Raw genomic sequence first — 22,350 nt, 5'->3', positions numbered from 1 at the left:
CCTCCCCTGCCAGGCTAAATTGGGTAACAGACAGATAGATGGGAGATAGATATATATTTATATGAATGCTTACCTCCACTTTTAATTCGTGACCTTATTTTAGAAGTCAGTAAAGAAATTAACCTGCTTTTCTGATATTTTTCTACAAATGGAAGTATTAGCTATTTAAAATTTTAATACATGGTTAAGGGAAATAAGAAAATATCACACATCATATGTGAATTCTTTGAAGTACTTCTATCATAACTTATAATGAATGTCTTTTTTCTGTGGGGCAGGCAATTGAAATGTTATCCATCACTCTTCTGTTTCAATTCAGTAGAAATGAAAAATACCTCATGTCACTGTCAAATATACTCAGGAAGGTTTGATGAGCAAACTCAGGGGAAAATCTTTTCCCAGAAATGCTCTGATGATTGGCACAATTTGTGTGCAGATGTTTGCTTTAATTTTCAATTCTTAGAGTAGAGAATCATTTACCTGTTTCAGTCTACAGCCATAATATAACAGTAAAGAAGTCCACAAAGTAAAGAACACTAGATAAATCTTACCTATATGAGAACTTGGAAATGTCCTTTTGGAAAAAATTTACTTCAAAACCTCTATATTTATTCTTTCACCAGCTTATAGATCACTAATTTCTTATTGCCACACCCTGGAGGTACATACTAGATTTTAAATGTGCTAACTAAATGAAGCGATACTGTTAAGAATACTTTAAATCACATTAGGAAAGCATTTTAATAAAATAAAAATTAGAACTTTCCAACTGGCAACTTATATAAAGTATGCTATATTTGAAGTAGATAAAAATAAAAGAAATAAATATTATGTTCTAATATATCTTTAATTTGGTTTGTACCAAGTAAAAATGCAAATGTAGTAGAATGATTTTTTTATTAAATATGTATTTGTATGATTCTTATGTGCATAGAAGGACATTTCAACAGGTATATATGATTAACAATATCTGGCCAATTGCAAAGTCATTTTTATAAGTTTTCAGTATTGTTCAAGTTATGATAGTTAATTAGAAATGTGCTTCATGTGACAATGTGTAAACATAGATCTATAATACAATAAAAGTGAATAAAGCTCTATATTTGAATTTTCTACTTTTTGCTGTGTCCTTCTAACAGAGTGAACCATTTTTGAGATATATACTTAATGGTGGGATGTCTGTTTTTTTCAACTATGAATGAAATTTCTGACTATGAATTAAACTCATGTTCTGTCCAATTCAGATATTCTCCCCTGTCATTACAAGGAAATTCAAACCATTAAAAAATAGTGTATGTAAATTGCATTGAGATAGTATACTTTAAAACAGAAATGGCACCTAAGCTTATTTTTGAAGGAATAGAGAACTCAGGACATAACACTCTTACCTGTTTTGCTTGATTATGGCTGACATTCTTTCACTTGAGCCATACTTCTAGTCCAAGATTTTTACTAGTTAGTTTTGGAAATAAGAGTGTTGAGGATTTTTCTTCTGGATGGTTTCCAGTGGTAATTCTCAGATATCAGACTTGTAAATAGCTAGGATTATAATTGTGAGCCCTCTGAACAGATTTGAATTATTAATTACCTTTTTATGTGGAGTTTAGGGCAAATAAGACTTGCTATAAGTCACCTGATAAATAAGGTCACACCTAGTTAGAATTATCATGACCAAAGAAGCAGTTTGTAAACATAATGCATTACAAAACAACATTTCTGAACAGTTTGTTTGTGATCTGTTGAAATAAAAACAGATAATAAGCTGGGCTCTGGTGCTCATGCCTGTAATCGTATCAACTCAGGAGGCTGAGAACTGAGGATCATAGTTCAAAGCCAGCCTGGCAGAAAAGTCCATGAGACTCTTATTTCCAATAAACCGCTCAGAAAACCGGAAGTGGCACTGTGGCTCAAGTGGTAGAGCTCTCACCTTGAGCTGAAGAGCTGAGGAACAGTGCCCAGATCCAGAGTTCAAGCTCCAAGACGATAAAAATTAATTAATTAATTAAATTTTAAAAATACTAAGCTTCAAATAGTGATGAAAATGGTCTTTGTTTCTTGCTATTGTTTCTAACATATTTATAATATGGTTTTTTTGTTGCTTTGTATGTCCCTTAAGGTATAACTTCTGCTTTCACCGTATTTGATGTCGGTATAATTTGTGGAGAGGAAGGGAAAAAACAAATTGTTTAAATAGGGATACAGGTGGACCCATTGCAACAATGAGATGTACAAGGCGTTATGTCAAAAAACGAACTTTTCAACTTTGGTGCGGGGGACAGGGGGAGGGTGGGGAGGGGGACACAGAGGACGGGAAGGGATGGGAATGATAAACAAAGGAGGAGGCAACAATGCTTGATAAGAAATGTATTCATTACCTTGCTCATGTAACTGTAACCCCTCTGCATGGTATTTCACAGTAATAAATAAATAAAACAAACAAATAAATAACAATATCCCATATAATTAGGTTTGAGCAATATGTCCTAAATGGACTAAATGGATATTTAAAAGGCAATGCTGCCCAAAGATATCTACAAATTCAAAGCACTACCCATCAAAATCCCAACAACATTCTTCAGTAATATAAAGAAAGTAAACCAAAAATTAATATGGTAAATAAAAGACCCCACAAAGCAAAAATAATCCTTATTAGGAAGATTGGTGTTGGAAGAATACCAATATCAAACTTCAAACTCTGTTACAAAGCTGGGTATTAACACAGAAACAGGCCTGGGGACCAATGAAATAGATAGAAAAAGCAGAAATGAATCCAGGAACTATAGTCACCTAATCTTTGATAAGGGAGATGTAAACAGAGGATGGAAGAAAGCTTTTTCAACACATGATGCTGGCAGAATTGGCTACATATATCCAGAAAAATGAAGCTATATCTTTATATATCACACGGAAGCAGAATCAAATGTAAATGGATCAAAGACCTCAACACAAGGCCAGATTTATGAAAATACAACAGGGAGAGATAGGGGAAACACTAGGGCTTGTAGGCATAAGTCAAAACATCCTAAATTCATATCCAGAATAACAGTGAATGAAAGAAAGCCTGGATAATGGGATTACATCAAACTGAAGAGTTTCAGTGTGGCAAAGGACATAGCTAATAGGAAATATAGAAAGCCCACAGAATTGGAGTATATTTTTACTATCTATGCATTAGACAAGGACATATGTCAAAAAATATAGTTAGAGCTCAAAAAATAAAGTCGGCCAAAAATACACCCCCAAAGAATCAACAACTAATTAATAAATGGGCTAAAGACTTAAAGAGAGACTTCTCAGAAGAACTAAGAAGGGCAAATAGAAATATGGAGAAATGTTCAACATCTCTGGCCATAAAAGAAATGCAAATCAAACAATATTGAAATTATTTCTCATCTTAGTTAGAATGGCCATTATCAAGAAAACTAACAATAATAGAAGCTGGGAGAATTATTGCCAAGAGGGAATGTTACTACACTGTTAGTTACAACTTAAATTGTTTCTCAGAAGACTAAACATAGAGCTTTCTTATGATCCAGTAGTTTCACTCCTGGACATTTACCCAATAGAACACAAACAAAGCTACACTAAAGCTACCAGTACAACGATGTTTATTGCATCATTGTTTACTGTAGCAAAAATATGGAATCAACCCAGATGCCCCTTAGTGAACGATTGGATCAAGAAAATCTGGTATATACACAATGGAATTCTATGATTCCATCAGAAATAATGATACTGTACCATTAATAAGGAAATGGAAAGACATGAAAAAATATATTAAGTGAAGTAAGCCAGACATAAAATAACTTAAGTTGCATTGTTTCCTTCATTTGTAGTAATTAGAATGTGTCTTTAACTCTCCAAGTAAATCCAATGGATATTAAAAGACAAATGATTATACTTGGATATTATAAATTATAAAGACTCAATATTCACACAGTGAGACCAAAGGAGGGTATTCTTAGGAGAGGATTACAATGGCTCAATAGCTAAGTGCATATGATCATATAAAATAATGTTTATTAAAATGAACTCTAAGAATAGAAACAGGTTTTATGTTATTTGGCTTTACCCCCTCATTTGTTGGTAATTTTTTTAAATTTTTCTACCTTTTGGCTTGCATGTTTTGGGGAGGACAAGAGGGAACACAGAAATGGTGGGAAAAATGGTGGGCTAATGCAGCTGTGACATTCAATAGACACTATGTTGAAAATGAACTATAAAACTTATGGGAAAGCCAGGCGCCAGTGGCTCACGCCTGTAATCCTAGGTACTAAGGAGGCTGAGATTTGAGGATCATGGTTCAAAACCAGCCCCTGCAGAAAAGTCCATGAGACTCTTATCTCCAATAAACCATTAGAAAACCAGAAGTAGTGCTGTGGCTTAAGTGGTAGAGTACTTGCCTTGAGCTGAAGAGTGCAAGGATAGCTTCCAAAACCAGAGTTCAAGCACCATGACCAACAAAAAGCAAAACAAAAAACAAAAACAAAAAACCCTTATGAGGTTTCTCCTATTCCATCCAGTAATGTTTTCAGGATGTCTTCTTTGACCCCTAGGTCTTTGATCCATTTGGAGTTGATTCTGGTGCAGGGTGATATGTAAGGATCTAGCTTTAGTTTTCTACAAGTGATTAACCAATTTTTAAGAGGTTGTCCTTCTTTCATTCTATTTTTTTAGCTCCCTTATCGAAGATTAGATGGCTATACGTCTGTAGGTTCATTTCTGGGGTTTTAATTCTATTCTATTGGTCCTGAGGTCTGTTCTTGTGCCAGTACCAAGCTGTTTGGATTACTATGGCTTTATAGTAGAGTTTGAAATTTGGTATTGATATTCCTCCAGCAATTTTCATTCTGTTAAGGATCGTTTTTGCTATTCGGGGTCTTTTTTCTATTTCCTTGAAGAATGAGTTGGAATATTGATAGGTATCGCATTCGCAATGAATTTGTAGCCTTGGTAAGTATTGACATTTTCACTATGTCGAACCATCCAATCCAGAAGCATAGGAGGTTTTGGTTTCCCTTCTTTGCAATAACTAGTATATGTCTGAGACAAGCAGAAACAGTCAGATAAGTTGATGTTAGGCGAAATGAACCCAAAGATAAGGACTCAAATGTTTTTTTTTTTTTTGCTATTGTTTCTAACATATTTATAAGATGATTTTCTTTTTGCTTTGTATGTCCCTCCCCCACGGTATAACCCCTTTTTTCACTGTATTTGATGTTGGTATAATTTGTGGAGGGGAAGGGAAAAAAATTGTGTAAATAGGGATACAGGTGGAACCATTGCAACAATGAGAGGTATACAAGATGTTATGTTGAAAAACGAACTTTACAACTTTGGTTGGGGGGAGAAGAGGGACACGGGTGGAGGGAGGGTGGAGAGGCTCGGGAGCGGGGGAGGTGGCCAGGGGGAGGGCGGGGGGGGGGGGGGGGAGAGATGGGAAGGGATGGGAAGGGGAAACAAAGTAGGAGGCAACAATGCTTGATAAGAAATGTACTCATTACCTTGCTCATGTAATTGTAGCCCCTTTGTACAGTATTTTCACAATAAAAAAATAACCAAACAACCCCCCCTCAAAAAAAAATTAAGGGGGAAGGAGGTCAGAAGGGAAAAAATGGAGAAAATGATGGAGTTGATACTGTTCAAGAGGAAATATATTCATTATACTTGCAATAAAAAGAAATTTAAAACAAGTCAAACAAGCAAGTAAGAAAACAAACACAACTAAATAAATGAACAAATAATAATAATAAATAATACATAAATAATCATTGAGAAAATATAGCTCTGGCAGAAATGTGACAATTCAAAATAGATACCAACTCACTGACTATGGTGCTCATATTAAATGTCTTTTGACAGCTTTATGTCTTCAAATACGGTTTGCAGTTAAAAAAATAATGTTCATTCTTTCTGGTGAAAGCATAGAATTCCATTGTATATACATACTACATTTTCTTGATCCATGACATTGCCCGATTCGTATAGAAATGGAAAGAATTGGAAAAATTCTATTAAGTGAAGTAAACCAGATAGAACGAAATGCAGGCAACATGGTTCCCCTCATTTGTAATAAGTAGAATATGTCTAGGATAGTCTTAACAGTGGGTTACAATGGCTCAATAGCCATGTGCATGTGACCATTTATTGAAATGAACTGCAAGAAATGGAAAAAAAAGTTTTGTTTTTTTTAATTGTACTTCTGCAGATGTTTCTTTTTTCATTCTTTCTTTTACTTTTGGTTTTATTCCCTGTTGTCACTGTTTTTGATTTCTGTACCCTTTGTCTTGTATATAGATTTGTTGTTATTTTTCTTTTTGGATTTAGGGAAGGGAAAGGGAATCACAGAAACAGTGGGATGAACAGGGTGAACCAATTCAACAATGATACTCATTAAACACTATGCTGGAAATCAACTTTACAAATTTGAGGGGAGGGGAGGAAGAAGTATAAGAAAAGGAGGGAGCGGATAACACTGTTCAAAAAGAAATGTACTCATTACCTTACTTATGTAAATGTAACAACTATGTACATCAATTTTACAATAAAATTTAAACTTAAAAATAAGAAATGTACAGTAGTTTAAGGAACAATGGAGGGTGATTTTCTTTTTTCTTTTCTCCTATTTTGTAGTGCAATTTAAATAAAGAAAGGCATTCAACTTAAAAGTATTTCCAACAACAGAGAAGCCAGATTTACATTTCTTCCTGACCCTATTTATTTTCTGTAGATGCTTCTCTGCAGAAGGCAGGCAAGAATGCATTGTATATCCCACAGACATCAGAAAAATAAGGGAAGGGGCATGTAGAAGGGGATGGAAGATGTTGAAAGGATGTCACAGATTAAGATGCAGTGTATACATAAATTGTTTTGTTAATGGCAAAAAATTAATAACCTCAAACTGAAGAAGAGTGAGGAAGGGGTAGAGTGAGGGTTGTGGTGGGAATGTTAAAAGGGGTGACATTGCTCAAGAGACACAGTACTCATCAACTATTTTGTTGAAGGGAAACTCCTTTGTACAACTAATTAAAGAAAATAAAATATACTTTTAAAAGTTCCTTTTGACCTCATGACCGTTAGGGGCCACAGAGCAACAAAAATGAACCACAGGAGTAATCAGGGTAGACAGAAGGCATTTGTACTGCAACAATAAGATCACAAATTATAGATTGGTACTACCAAATTTTGTCTTTCTGGTTTACTTTGGTACAGTTAAGCAGAAGGGCAAGGAATTCAGAACTCTTGATTTCCATCCCAACAAAGATTATCAGTGACAGGGACATTTATATTGTGGGTATTATAGAATCCTAGTTTGTAGCCAAGTTGTCTTATAATTGATAGTAAAATTTTCAAATATAGTAAAAGTCTCAATATTCTGTTAATTTTCTAAAAGGAATAAAACTTAATTTTATTTGTACAAACATAACACTATTCATTTGAAATAGTCTAGCGTCTGAGATGTACCCTTGGGTTGTGTTTAAATAAATGATGTGTGACCTACTCTACTTCTCTGGTCTAAGCTTATAAAATACACCTCCCAAAAAGCTAGATAAAAGTTACAAGGATAAACAAATACATTATTGATATGCAACAAACACTATGTAGAAAATGAATTGGATAGCTTATGGGTGGGGATGGGAAGGAGAGAGGGAGGGAAGGAGAAAAATAGTTCAAAAAGAATTGTACTGATGGAACTTGATTCATGTAACTATAATTCTTCTGTATATCAACTATACAAACTGATTTAAATAAAAAATGAAAAAATAAAGTCCTTAATTTAAGTTATAAAGTGATATTTCTGAATTTATTGAAAGTTGACCTGTCTTTAGCAGAAATTATAAATGAATATGTGGTATAGTACTAAGCTATATGCAACCTGATATTTTGTAATTTTCTTCAATAGTAGTTTCATTGGAAGCACATTAACTATACATTCAAAAATTTATGTATGTAGGGTATAATAAATGTAAATAATGAAAATAGAACCTAAATACAAATGATAACAAATATTTTGCTTCCTATCATATTAGTCAAAAAAGATGAGAAAAACTGTTCACTATAGGGAAAGTTTGTCTAAAAGAGCAGCATCTATACATAGTCCCTAAAGTCACAGAATCTAGCAGAATCTAGCAGAATCAAGGTCACTTAACAAAGTATCCCAAGTGATAATTACATGAAACCTTAAAATATCATTTTGAAAAATAGGAGAGAAGCATTCTAAAGACAAGATACGATAAAGCAGAAGAACAATATGGTTTGAACTAGATTATATACAGACAATGTGCAAACATTCCTGAAGGCTATGCAATGAGAGATGGGAACCTCAAATTGTTGTGGCACACAGATATTGGAATCATAGTTATTTGGGATACTTTAGAATATTGTAGAGCTAGGTACATATACTAACATTGGACAATTTTCATTCACCTTTTTGTTTTTCAGTTGGACTCTAGGAACGTTATGCCACAGTCCAGCACAGGTTTGCTGTGAACATCTGAACTTCTGAGTAATTATTTGTAACGGTAACTGGAAGATGAACATTACAAAACAGTCATTTAAAAATAATTTCTACAGATGATGTTGGGTTAAATATATGGAAAGGCCTTACTGCAGCCATGGCACTCATTTGCATATTTAATTTTCCTTGGGAAATGTCATAGGTTCAGCTTATGCATGACATAAATACACAATCTTATACTTTGCTTCTGTCTTCAATGTTCTTATCTCTTACACAAGGACAATGTAAGCAGAAAGTAGCTAACTTTCTCATTAAAAGAGAATGTAGGTTAAAGTAATAACTGATTCCAACCATTTGAGAAATGAACAGGACTCAGTATGCATAGCATCTTGGTAAATTAAGACAAAGCCATTAAAATTTAGGGTAAAAAATTCATTTGAGCAACAAATCTTTAGACATATTCATTGCATTAGCCTCTAGGTACCTCTATAATCTAATGTAGAAAATTGTAGCAGATAAAGGTATGAATTTTAAGTCTATAAAATCACTCTTACATATCGTGTATCTACCTAATTGATTAAATGACACATAAATTGCATCTGGCACATGACTAGAGTGTAATGTATTCTAATAGTTGGATATAACAAGGATAGTCCTTGAAGAATAAGAACACATGCAGGGAAGAAAGAAAAGATTTTCAGGCTTTGAGAGTAGAAATCAAATTCTACAGTATGTGGGGAAAAGCCAATGAATACAATTAATTGTTGGTTAGATCACCATGAGTGCTAAATTTATTCTTCCTAAGAGCACAAAAAAAATAGAGAGTAAATCTTAAGAATCTAAACATAGCAGGGCGCTAGTTACTCAGGAGCCTGCTATCTGAGAAAGGAGGTTTAAGCCATCCCAGGTAGACAAACCTACTGGACTTTTATCTCCAATGAACCAGCAGAACTCCAGATGTTGAAATGTGGCCCAATTGAGAGAGTGTCAGCCAATGAGCAAAATAAATTCTCAAGAACATGGGGCCCTGAATTCAAGCCCAAACATTATGGTGCAAAAATTTAAACCTACAAAAAAAATCCAGGAATCTAAATGTAATATGAGATTATGCCAGTGGGATATGTTAAAAGGTAAGCAAGTTATTTTGCTCTGGGTTCGTCCAAGCACAGCACACCTCAAAGAGAGCCAGAGAAGAAAGAAACAAAGAAGCAGTGAAGGGATCTCCTTTAACTAGGAGACATTCAAAAGTCAAACAGTTCTTAAATTGTCTACTGTGATCTTGGCCTATTATGTTTAAATTTAAAAAAACACATCCAGAACAAATCAACATAAAATAGAGGTTTCTCTGAATTTTTATACATATCTCAGCTTAAGTCCCAGAATTTGGAAAAAGGCATTTCACAGTTTATTTTCCTTATTATTTTTAATACTTAATTTGGAAATAACCCTCTTCATTAAAATGAATCATTTTTAAATATCAACTAAAATTTACCTATTATCATATGTCTTTTTCATGAATCTTCATTTATTTTTATCTAGAGGAATCTCAAAATTCAGAATTTCAGAAAAACTAATACTATAAGGATTAACAATACTCTTCTGGCTGGACTCTCTATAGTATTATTTATGATTAATCACAGTGTAAGAAAACTCTCTCCTTGTCTAAGTACAAGTATTCACATTTGCTGATTGATGAAACAGATAGAATGTAACCTATGATGTAATTTCCAGATAATCATGTCATCAGAGTAGTTAAGTTTCTGATATAATACATACTTGGTAATATTATGATCATATTTGGGAGTTAAGCTTCCTGGTTCTTATTTAAATTCTGCCATTTGAGTTTTATCCATACAAGAGAGATCCTCATGATTAAATTAAAATCTACTTCTTTGTGATATTTCTGCATTCTATTTATATTCTGTCTCAATTATCAGATAATTGCTTACATACTGGAGATACATCTCTCTTCAAGGGGACTCTGACCACTAGCTCATAAGCTAAGTGCATAGAAGTACTTTGAAAGGTCCTTTGGTCAGGTTGTGGGCCATAGGTACAAATATCAAGGAAGTCACTAGAAATTATATTTTGCTGCTGTCAGGTTTTCACTTGCATGAAGTAGACAATATTCTATGTATAGATGTACTATGAAAACATGTTTCCTGGCTTTCTACAAATGTTGTGTATAAATGACATTTGGGGATGAAAAGGGATTAACTACAGGTCAACAGAATGAAAGCTTACATGTGCTCCACTATGAATGTCCTGACTTGTACATATTAAGATTCGAATAATAGCCGGGCACCTGTGGCTCACACCTGTAATCCTAGCTACTGAGGAGGCTGAGATCTGAGGATCGCTGTTCAAAGCCAGCCTGGGCAGGAAAGTCTGTGAAATTCTTATTTCCAATAAACCACCAGAAAACTGGAAGTGACGCTGTAGCTCAAGTGGTAGAGTGCTCCCTTGAGCTGAAGAGCACAGGGACAGCGCCCAAGCCAAGAGTTTAAGCCCCATGACCACCGCCAACAACAACAAAAAGATTCTATTGATTTGGGCTTCACAAAATCCTCTTCATCATAATGGTGGTTCTAATATATAATTTTATGTCAATCTTAGGTATGGACACACACACACACACACACACACACACACACACACACACACACACACACACACACACACACACACACACATTTACCCACTATTGCCAAGATTTGTGATCAACCCAGAGGTCTCTCAATGGAGAAAAGGATCAACAAAAAAGTGATCATATACAGAATACTACTTTACTCATCCATTACAAAAAATGATAATTGTACCATTTATAAGGAAATGGAGAAACAGAAATAATACGTTAAGTGAAGTAAGTGGAACCAAGAAAGATACAAGTTTGCATGGGTTCCCTCATATGTGATACCTAAAATTAGCCTATTAATCCATAAGCAAACACTTCCAGCAGTATGCACATGGTTACCAATATATTAAATGAAATATGGTAGACTCTGGGGAGAACTCCAATAGTGAGTAAATTATATTGGTTGATTTCATTGTTTTTGTATTTTTTGCTACAGACATTCTTTTATTTTGACTTTTATAATTTTATACTGTCTTTTAAACAGTGCATAGATGGTCTTCATGCTGACCACATGTCTCATCAGAAATGCCAGTTATTAAAGACTTGGCTCTTAGTGTCTTGTACTATCATGAAAATGGAAACAAGTCATATATCTTATTATCATATATGTTATAATAATATCTTATATATGTTATGATTATATAGACTCAAATGATGCTCAAGAAGCCTAGCTGTATTTTCCTTTTTATTTTATTTTACAAATAGTAACTATAATTCCTTTCAGAATTCTGAGTTTTTCTAATAAATAGTGAGTTTACTTAAATCCATTAATAATTTATTTTGTGAGCTTTTCCTGATTCTCAGGAGCATAGCTGGATTTCTAGGTTGCCTAAGCACATAGAGTTCAGTATGTCTACAATAATTATAACCATTAACATAAGTTTAGAATAATGGAAAAAATAGAAATGAAGACATTATTGTCTGTTTTTCAAATTCAGTATGCATTAGACACCCAGAGAGCTTGTTGCTAAAACTTGTCCACACAATTTCTAGTTTAGGAGGCTCAAGTCCCTGGTTTGTACTTTAAAAACATTTTTAAATATATTTTTTATTGTAAAGGTACTATACAGAGAGGTTACAGTTACATGAGCAAGGTAGTAAGTCCATTTCCTATCGAGAATTGTTACCCCCTCCTCTGTTTTTCCCCTACCATCCCTTTTCTCCCAATCTTTCCAACTTCTCCCTTCCCCCCCAAAATTGTAAAGTTTGTTTTCAACATAGTGTCTTATACATCTCGTTTTAGAATGGGTCATCCTGTATCCATATTTCAGCATTTTGTTGGTTTATGCTTTAAAGGAGCAACTCTTTATGTTCTTGCTTATAGTAAAGGAATTAGGACCAACCAAGAATAAGTAGTCAGGAAACAACAAATATTATACATTAAAATAATTTATCTGGTACTTTCTTTACTCACTTTTCTTCACTTTTTTTCTTCACTTTTTTTCCCAGCACATTGAACAGGAAATTTTCAAATATTTAAGGACCACAGTCTCTCCTTATAAAACAAATATTATGTAGGATATAAGCCAAGTGATTATGATAATTTTATCCTGGAGAAACAATATTTTCCCATATCATACAAAATATTTCCTATTCTATAATATTTTACTTTCTTGTGTCTTCTTTAGCTAATATAGCCATTCTGACTTCCTAACTTCCCTGAGATTGCACAAGATGAATTAGCTGGAAAAGGTGTATATATTCTTATACATTTACATTTACATGTATGTGTATATATATAACACAATCACAAACGTATATGCACATATATAGACATATATATCAATTTATAAACAGAAAACATATTAATGCATCAGTATCAATTCATATGTGTATTGATATTTATGAGTGTACATATTTTAAAAGCACTGCTAGCGTATTTTGATGAATGAAGTAGAAATGCAAACAAATATTTGATAAGAACAGATACTATACTTGATCTTAGCCAAAAGGCCGAGAAGCGATGCAAACAAATATTTGAAAATTAACAGATACAAGTGCAATAATGACTAAAGGAATCCAGCAGACACTGAAACAAATATGTCCTGGGGTGGTAATAGTTAGTTTAGCTATTAATTAAACTGTGGTTACAACTTAGATGTTAACCCTTTTTTTCAATTTGGACTTATTTCTTACATTTTGAAGTAACATTAGAAACTAAAAGTAAATTATTACATTCCATGCATTTAAGGAATGAGAGCAATTGGGAGGCTCTGCCCTTTATGCATGCTTTGCTATGTCGTCATTTCTAAATCATGCCTAATTGCCAACTGTGAGTGTTGAAAATGTGGCTAACAATAAAGCTTCAAGTAGACTGGTTTATAGTACCTATGAGACTAAAATGAAATATTACATGTAATTCTGATTGAATTTTAGACTTCATAGATATGCAGAATTTAACCTTGTGTAGTCATCTGCTATCCATATGTAATAAGTTCTGCAGTCTTATATTAGAATTTTCAAATGCTTTGTAATACTCTGAAGGAAATTGACTATGATAGGAAAAGTTATTCTCATGAAAGTTTGCACAATACTTTTTAACACTTACTAAAGGTCAGGGCTAAAATTTAAAGCATGATTCAAAAGATTTCTTTTTAAGTGAACATTGTGAAAATTTCCAGAACAAGGATCAGTATTCCATTGCAGTAACACTATAATACAGACGGTTTCAGAACTAGATTACCACTTGAAACATTTGAGCATGCCTTTTATCACTGTAATTGCAAATTACTGGTGATCTCAGATATCAAAATGTAAGGAAGCGGCAAGATAGGCCTTTGATCAAATGCAGAAGGAACCAGCAGATATAGCTAGTAGGTAATTTTTGACATATGAAGATCTTTTAAACAAAGCCACAAAACTGTCAAGGAATGACAGTTTTGCAAAGGTGACTGTTCTGAGTTTGAATCACAGCTTTACCAACTACTTGCTCTATGACTCAGATAATTTATGTTCTTAATTTTCTATAAAGGAAAGACATAACAATCATCTTGTCAAATAATTCCTAGCTTAATTAACTTAGGACAATATCTGAACCAGAATATATATGTACATATATATATGCATACACATATATTCATTCTAATGAATATTAATTGTACAACATTGCATTTTCAGTACAGGCTATGATTGAAACAAGCTGAAGTGAATAGAAACAAGGCATTTTTATATACTGGATATTTCATATTGTCAAGACTTAATTTTCTTATCTATAAAATGGAAGGTTGTATGAGAGGACATTATTTTATTATTCTATTATATCCTAAGTCTGAGTTCTAAAAAATACTCAATTTAAATGATATTAATATTCTGTAACAGATCATTTACCCTAATGTTAACTGAGAGATGTCCCAAAGCTGTAGATTTGTCTATTATAATCAATTGAGCAGCTTAATAAAATATTAGCAACCCAGAATTTAAATTCCAAGGAGTATGTGACTGAGCATTGAGATTTCTTTCAAGTTAAGTGATGAGTATGATTATAGTCAGGGAGGTAATCCATCAAATTTAAAAAGAGAAAAAAATATATAAACTGTAAAAAAATCAAAACAAAATTAGTAAGAATCTCATTGTTTCTCAGCTAAGAATTTCTTGATTATATGTTATAGAAGTGTAGTGTGGTAGAAAATTCCTGCCAACTAGACCCAGTGGCTTCCATCTAAAATCTCATCTAGATGCATAATAGAGGAAAGAAATAGGAAAGATTGAAGTTCAAGTCCAGCTGGAGCTAAATGCTAGTTAGATCCCTCCACTTCAACCAATAAGCCAAGCACAATGGGTCATATTTTTTCATCTTTGTTATGTGGAAAATATAGGTAAGACAGTGTTGTGAAGTCAGCTTAGGAGAATGAAGGAAGAAGTAACATTGCTTAAGAAGCACTGCACACATCAACTGGCATGTTGAGTTGAAACTGAATTGTACAACTTCTTAAAGATAATAATAAAATTAAACTGGAAAAACAAGCTTTAGACACTATAATTCTTTTTCAAAAAACAAAAGGGACTGGAATATGGAGAATAAGCCTTGCTTTCTAGGCACAAGGCACTGAGTTCAAACTCCAGTACTGCAAAAATTTAATAATAGTGGTCGTAGTAATAGTAGTAGTAGTAGTAGAAAGCAAAAAAGAAAGAAATTGTCACTCAATTCCCTTATCCAAACCCTTTTCTCTTATTTTCATGTACCTGTATATCATAGCATACTTTCAAATACATTCTTATAATCAAATGCAGTTTATGTCATTATGATATATATTTTAACATCTTCATATTAAGGAAATGTCCTTTCTCTACTTTGCCTTGATCAAAATCAGTTCAAATTTTGAGTCTCTCGTATTATTATATCAAAACACACACATAGATACACACATATATCCAGATCCTCCTTGATTTTTAATATGGTTATCACCTAATAAATCCATTGTCAGTAGAATAAGAAATGTTTTAATTCTGTCCTCTTCATCATCATAGATTAGCATAGTGCATTATACATTATTGACTTCTAACCTTCATGATTGCTGGGCCTTATAGGAGCAGGTCTGGCTGTCATTGTGCATTTAGAGAGATAATTATGTGGTAGACTAGAAGTCCAGGAAAGGATCACAACTTAAAATTCAAAATATATTTTCTGCTAAATCTGTAATTTTAATGCTATCATGAACTAAAAAGCAAAAATTGAACCATTACCATATTACCAATTAATCAATTACATTTCACACTTAAAGTCATATACTCAATAACGTCTAAACATCCTCCGAAGTAAGTCACCTACAGCAGTATGTACAATCAGTATTATTTGTCCTTCCATTTGTAGATTCATTTATGTGATCTATCTTTGCATAGATATATCACTGGATTATGAAAATTGTGAGGTGGAAACAATGGTTAGGCTCTTTGTCTCTAAAAATTTTACATAGTTCCATCAAACTATGAACATTTAATAATTAAGAGATAATGTGGTAAAAGGTAATTAGGGGTAGTACTATCTTTGTTTTGATCATTTCACTTAAAAAGTTATTGGTAACTGAGCATATTTTCATGTCTAGCTTAATACTCTGAATTTTTTTCACTATGGCATAAATCACCTAAATTCACTCATGCTCTGTAATACAGATATCAGGTTTAGCTTGAGATAGGTGATATAGGATATATTTCTTTTATGTCAAAATGACAAGTAATCATTTAGAAGAGCTGGACAGAAGGAAAAGGTCCATGTAGTAACCAAAATGAAGTAAAAAGCTTTTTAACTTATATAAGATTATAGGATCTTATCTCTACATTTCTTAAAGATGAGTTATCTGAAAATCTGAGATTGTAGCAAATTCTAACGTTAAGTTTCAAGGAAATGCATTCTTGTTCTGCACACACTGAATGTGCTGTTGAACCAGCAAATTTTCTGAAGCTTTGTGAATCCGGACATTGTAAAATACATGCTGTCTACTCTATTTGATGCTGTCATTCTATGATAATTACACTGGAATTTCTTTTCTCTAAGTTCTCTAAGTATTACATGTGCATCTACATGTATAACTATGTGCATAGGATAAAATGTTGTCAGAGTAAGAGAAAAGCTTTGTATTTTGTCAAAGGTTCTACTTTTTTCTAGTATGGTCAATTTGTATTGCTCTGTTAAAGATGACCACAAATGCAGAGGCTTAAAATAATACTCCTTTATTTTCACAGTCCCTGAGGGACAGATATTATAGGCATTGCTTAGTTTCTCTGCCAGAATTGTAAAAAGTTTACAACCAAGTGTTAGCCGCAAAGCTGAAACCATGTATTGGCTAAAGTCAAAGTCTCACTTGAAGCTCACAGAATTCTTGCACTCTGTTACAGTTGTGTAGCACTCATTCCCAAGAAGCTGTACATGTCACATAAAGCTTGTGTCTCCAAGGGTAGAAAAGGCAAGACTTGGGGCTGGGAAGGTGGCTCAGTGGTAGAGCGCTTGCCTTGCATGGATGAGGCCCTGGGTTCGACCACATAAGCAAAAAAAAAAAAGCCAGAAGTGGTGCTGTGGCTCAAGTGGTAGAGTGCTAGCCTTGAGCTGAAGAGCTGAGGGACAGCGGCCAGGCCCAGAGTTCAGGTCCCATGACTGGACCCCCCTCCCCTCCAAAAATAAAGAAAAGAAAAGGCAAGACTTGGGAAGAAGAAGAGGAAGATAAAGGAAGAGAGAGAGAGAAAAAAGAAAGAATTGGGGCCAGTTCATTGCACATAGTCTTTCACCACTTAACACTTTCAAAGGACCTAGCTATGTTCATTAAGTGGATTCAATATTATATTTATTTGATTCATTGAAGGACAACTGATTAGTATTTGATGGCATTTGAGAAATTGCTAGAATTTTGCTATATTCTATGGGTTATAAACAGCTGTCACAGTCCCAACTTATGTTCAAGGAGATGGGAATTATATCAAGTGAGGTATTGGATTTAGTATCAGAATTCTGAAATAATATTTATACATAGTCCACAACATTATCTGAACATGAGTTTTCTCTATAAGTATTGTTTCAGATTATATGCCGAATGGTTTCATTTTGGACATTTTCTGAAAGTTATCAATGTTTAGAATTAACTAAGTATTGACATTTAACTGAGAAAACACTAATAAATCACTTGAATATCTGGATTTCAAATTAGTATGTAAAAAATTAGTCCCTAAATACACCTATTTTATCAATTGTTTTTATGATGATGCTAGAATACATTTTAATGTAGCAAAAACAACAATTAGTATCCACATGAAAAAAATAAAGAGAAAATCCAGAAAAAATTTCAATTAATTTTTCTTTGTATTATGAATTTTAGAAGTATTTTTGTGGTAATTGTTATATCAAGATGTTATATATTCTCATTTCTAATTTCTGTCTTTATCATAAAACATCTATGAGTAACATTTTAACATGCATATAAAATTAACTCTACTTACAGAAAATTTATATAGTAATTTAAAATGTCAAGTTAGTGTAGTGTTATACACCTGCAATCTCAGTACTCAGGAAACTGAGGCAGTTGGATTGCTAATTCATGGCCAGCTTATGTTACAGAGCAACACCTAATAATAGTAATAATAATACTTTTGGGAGAACAACTAATATCACTGGTAGCCAGTTAATTTGACATGGAACTTTTTATAGATACATTTGAAGTCTCATTTTCCTTACCAATAAAATAAGCATAATAATCTTGTTCTCACTTTCATAGGTTTATGGAGATTAAGTCTGTTATGTATATGTGTTTTTATGTTTTTAGAGTGAGTTTGGAACATGACATCCTTAAGTGAATATCCCATGTTTTATGCAAAAATGTATATTTATAGTTTGCAATCTATATGAATATAAAATTATGCATGTAAGATTTATAATTCTCTGTGTGTAAATGATACAGAAATAGCTAGACAGATAGTAAAATCAGAGATAAAAATAAGCAATATTGTTTTCCAAAAGAATCTCTGAAGCAAGACAGTCTTAGAATTGAACTTTCAAAAAAGGGTTCATCAGAGTACAAATAACTATAACTAACAGCTATATGTGCTTATTTTTACTGTCTAAGATCAATCTATACATAAAGTTTTTCTAACTCAATAGAAAAAAGAAAAAAAGTTAGCTAACGTTTAAACACTAAAGTCAAACTATTCAAGGCAACAAGAGAGCAAAAGAGGGGAGAGCTGAAAACCATAAGGACATGGTAATTTTATTCAGTGCAGGTAGCATTTTTCATATGCTGTGCAAATTGATGTCACAGGAAGCAAATTTCAAATGCCATATAAATATGCAAATGTAACCCAGGGAGTAATTAGAAATATTGTAGCCTTATCAAATATTTAGGAGAGTGAAGGAAGGAAGCAAAGTAAGGATAGGTGAAACAAATGTATGTTTGTTTTAGGGAAGGAGTCAAGGATATTGCCAAAACTTGATAAACCAAAACATAGAAGCCAATGTTTATTGTGGGGGATAGTGCTTTTTCAGTGCTATTTTATTCTGTGCTATGTGTATACTGTGTGTTTGCATATATGTACAAGTATAGATATGTACTGAATATTCTGTATCCATAGTTATCTAGTAAGCCTGTGAAAGGAAAGATAGGGAATGTCTTTTTATTCAGGCCATCAGAACTAGTGTTGAGATCAAGGAGTTCATGAGTGGCATAGTAGTCAGTTTCTCCTTTGGGCGGAAGGACAAAGTCATAATTAGCATAGGCAGTGTATGTATGCTGAAATATTCTTAGATGAATATTTCCTAATGTTAAGCACTGTAAACTTGGAGAATGTGGGTAAGCTGGCTTTCAAAATCATGTTTCTGCCCATCATGGTACCACTGCCTAGCAAAAGCTTAGAGATCTGTACCATAAGTGAGATTTCTTAGGGTATATCATCTTTTTTCTGCATCCACACCACACTGGGAAGTATTCCTAAATTGACCCTGCACTCTGAAATTTCAATCTCAGCTTCATCAGAAATATATACATACTCATATCCTCAGTGCTAAAACTTGTTCCTAAGCACAGGCCTTATAATCGGTCCTAGAAGTGTATCTGTCTGGATATGATTGGGCAGGAGGCACTAGACAAAACACAGTCACATAAGCCCAGCTGGGAAGACTCACCGGAAGGCCTATAGACTTGGAATTGACCATGGATGGTCAAACTTCCTGATTCATTTCTACTTCCTGCAAAGTGCAATGCACTCTCTCCCAACATACTCTCTTTGTAATTAAGGAATTTAAACCTTCAGTTTAACAACATCCCTCAGCAGGAGACCTTCATCTTGTTACCTCTGTGTTTCAGTCACACTTTCTTCCTCCAAAATGACCAAACATGGTATTTTGCAAAAGAAACATTTGTTCTCTGCTGAGCGATATTCTGTTTCCAGCTCCTACTCTTTCATTCTCCTGAAGAATTCTGCATGTCTGCTGGATCATTACATTCAAAACAATTGTACCATAGACTCTTCTCAAAGATGTCAAATAAATAAGATGATTCTACCCTTTACAGAATTTAAGCAGCACTTTAATCCATTAGTTTAATGACCCAACTAAAGAATCAACACAATCTGCCTTAATTTTCAGGGAAGCAGAATAAATTTCACTTCTAGATCAAGGACAGGAAGGAAGAATAAAAGACTCTTGCTCATAAAAGTCCTTAACAAATAAAACTTGATACATAAAATCTAAAGGTCCTCTGGAGTTCAGGAAAGGACACCAGAATTTGCATAAAATACAGGGCAAATACTCTCTAGTCAAAGAATTATGTGAAAAATTAAATTTAGCTGTAATGTCCTGGTGTGGGTATTTTAATGTCCTAGACATGACAGCTTCTAAAGAAATAGAAAAAGATATAGCAACAGTTAGGATTAGAATGGAGAATATAAAATATTTTTTAATTCTGTAATAGTTGATGTTACATATGTGAATGTTGCCTAATAAAAATATATGTGCAATAGAGAGAGGGCAGATCTTATAAACACTGGATAACCTGACTATAAAATAAGGCATCATAAAGTCTCTAATTAGTAATACAGAGTAGAGAATACGCAAGCCATAGTTCATTTGCTCTTAAAGTAGAAATTTGTTCTTGGTCTGCTTCTTTTTCACTCTCTCATTATTTCTCTAGTAAACCAAAGTCCATATTCAAATTTGAAGACAGTGTCACAAGACCAATTGAAGAGTTTCTTCTATCAAGTTTTAAGCTCCCCCAAATCACGTAGTGTTAATTTAAACTTAAGCTAACTAGTATTTTCTTCTTTGCTTATTTTTTTGCTTATCTATATATCACTTAACTTTATCAGAGAGTCCTAAATGATATCTGCTTTAATTTCATATAAGTATCAACATTTATATTTTTATCATTTATATTTGTCTTAAATAAACTACTCTTGAGGGTGACATATAGAGCTGGCTCCTACTGGGATATTAGAGATGTGAAGATCAGCATAAAGAGCCTTTAGAGACTTGCTTTCACTTTCTGTGTCAGAGATGCTACTCAGGAAAATGCAGTCCATCCATTGTCCTGATAGTGCCTCTTAAATATGAGAAAAGATTGGAGCAACTTGATAGGGTTGCCTCCCACTCTTCATTAGTATTAATATTCTTTCCTTTTTTCATTTTCTTTTTTGTGCTGGTCCTGGGGCTTGAACTCAGGGCCTGGGAATTGTCCCTGAGCTTCTTTGGCTCAAGGCTAGACCTCTACCAGTTGAACCACAGTGCCACTTCTGGCCTTTCTAGGTGATTTGTTGAAAATAAAAAATAAAAATTGCACTTGGGCATAATTAATTGAACAGGACTCTAAACATGTATATAGTGAAGCCAAATGAGGATATTTTTAGGAAAGGATCACAAGGCCTCAATAGTATATGATCACACAAAATGATGAAAATGATGCTTATCTAAATAAATTCCAAGAAATGTAAACAAGAGGTTTTTGTTTGTTGTTTTTTTTTGTTTTTGACAGCCTGGGCGCTGTCCCTGAGCTCTTCATCTCAAGGCTAGCGCTCTGGCACTTGAGCCACAGCACCACTTTTCTGCTTATGTGGTGCTGAGGAATTGAAACCAGGACCTCATTGCATGCAAGGCAAGCACTCTACCACTGAGACACCTTCCCAGCCCTAAGATTATTATTTTTATCAGTATTAATGTGACTTTTTTATTAGGGCATGCATAAGAATATTCTTTTTAAAATTTTAGTTTATAGTGAATGTGATGTACAGAGGGGTTATAGTTTACATAAGTAATGAGTACATTTCTTGTCTAACATTGTTACTCCCTCCTCATTTTTCTGTTTTCTTTTCCTCTAACTCCCTGCCCTGTAAAGTTCGTTTCCAACATAGTGTCTTGTGAGAATCTTTGTTGCATTGGTTTGTCCTTTGTCTATTGTACCATTTGTAGATTTTTTCCTTCCTTTTTGTTCCTGTTTATTGCTGTTTTTTATTTATGTGTCTTGTATTTAAGTTTATCTGATTTGGGGAGGGAAAGGGGAAGCATAGAATAGATGGACAGAGGATGATCTAATTCAGCAGTATTACTCACTAGACAGTATGTTGGAAATAAATGTACAACTTGGGGGAGGGGTGTTGGGAGGGGAAAATCTAGGAGAAAATGAGAGAGGAGGTGACACTGTTCAAAAAAGAAATGTACTCATTATCTGATATATAACTGTAACCCTTCTGTGTATCACCTTTACAATCCATTGTAAGGTGATATGGAGAGAGAGAGAGGAGAGAGAGAGAGAGAGAGAGAGAGAGAGAGAGAGAGAGAGAGAGAGAGAGA

At 33.7% G+C, this 22,350-nt stretch overlaps 1 protein-coding gene and 1 pseudogene across 40 annotated transcripts in view; both read right to left on the bottom strand.

Annotated features, from left to right (window-relative positions):
• Window positions 1-22,350, bottom strand: part of Ptprd (protein tyrosine phosphatase receptor type D) — a 2,013,525-nt gene that overhangs the window by 1,669,993 nt on the left and 321,182 nt on the right. The window lies entirely within an intron of this gene.
• On the bottom strand, window positions 12,937-13,058 carry LOC138834950 (U2 spliceosomal RNA; annotated as a pseudogene).

Source organism: Dipodomys merriami, unplaced genomic scaffold, assembly GCF_024711535.1.
Source record: "Dipodomys merriami isolate MVZ:Mamm:240054 unplaced genomic scaffold, mDipMer1.0.p SCAF_22, whole genome shotgun sequence".
NCBI classification, from domain to species: domain Eukaryota; kingdom Metazoa; phylum Chordata; class Mammalia; order Rodentia; family Heteromyidae; genus Dipodomys; species Dipodomys merriami.
This window is presented reverse-complemented; position numbering and strand designations above follow the sequence as displayed.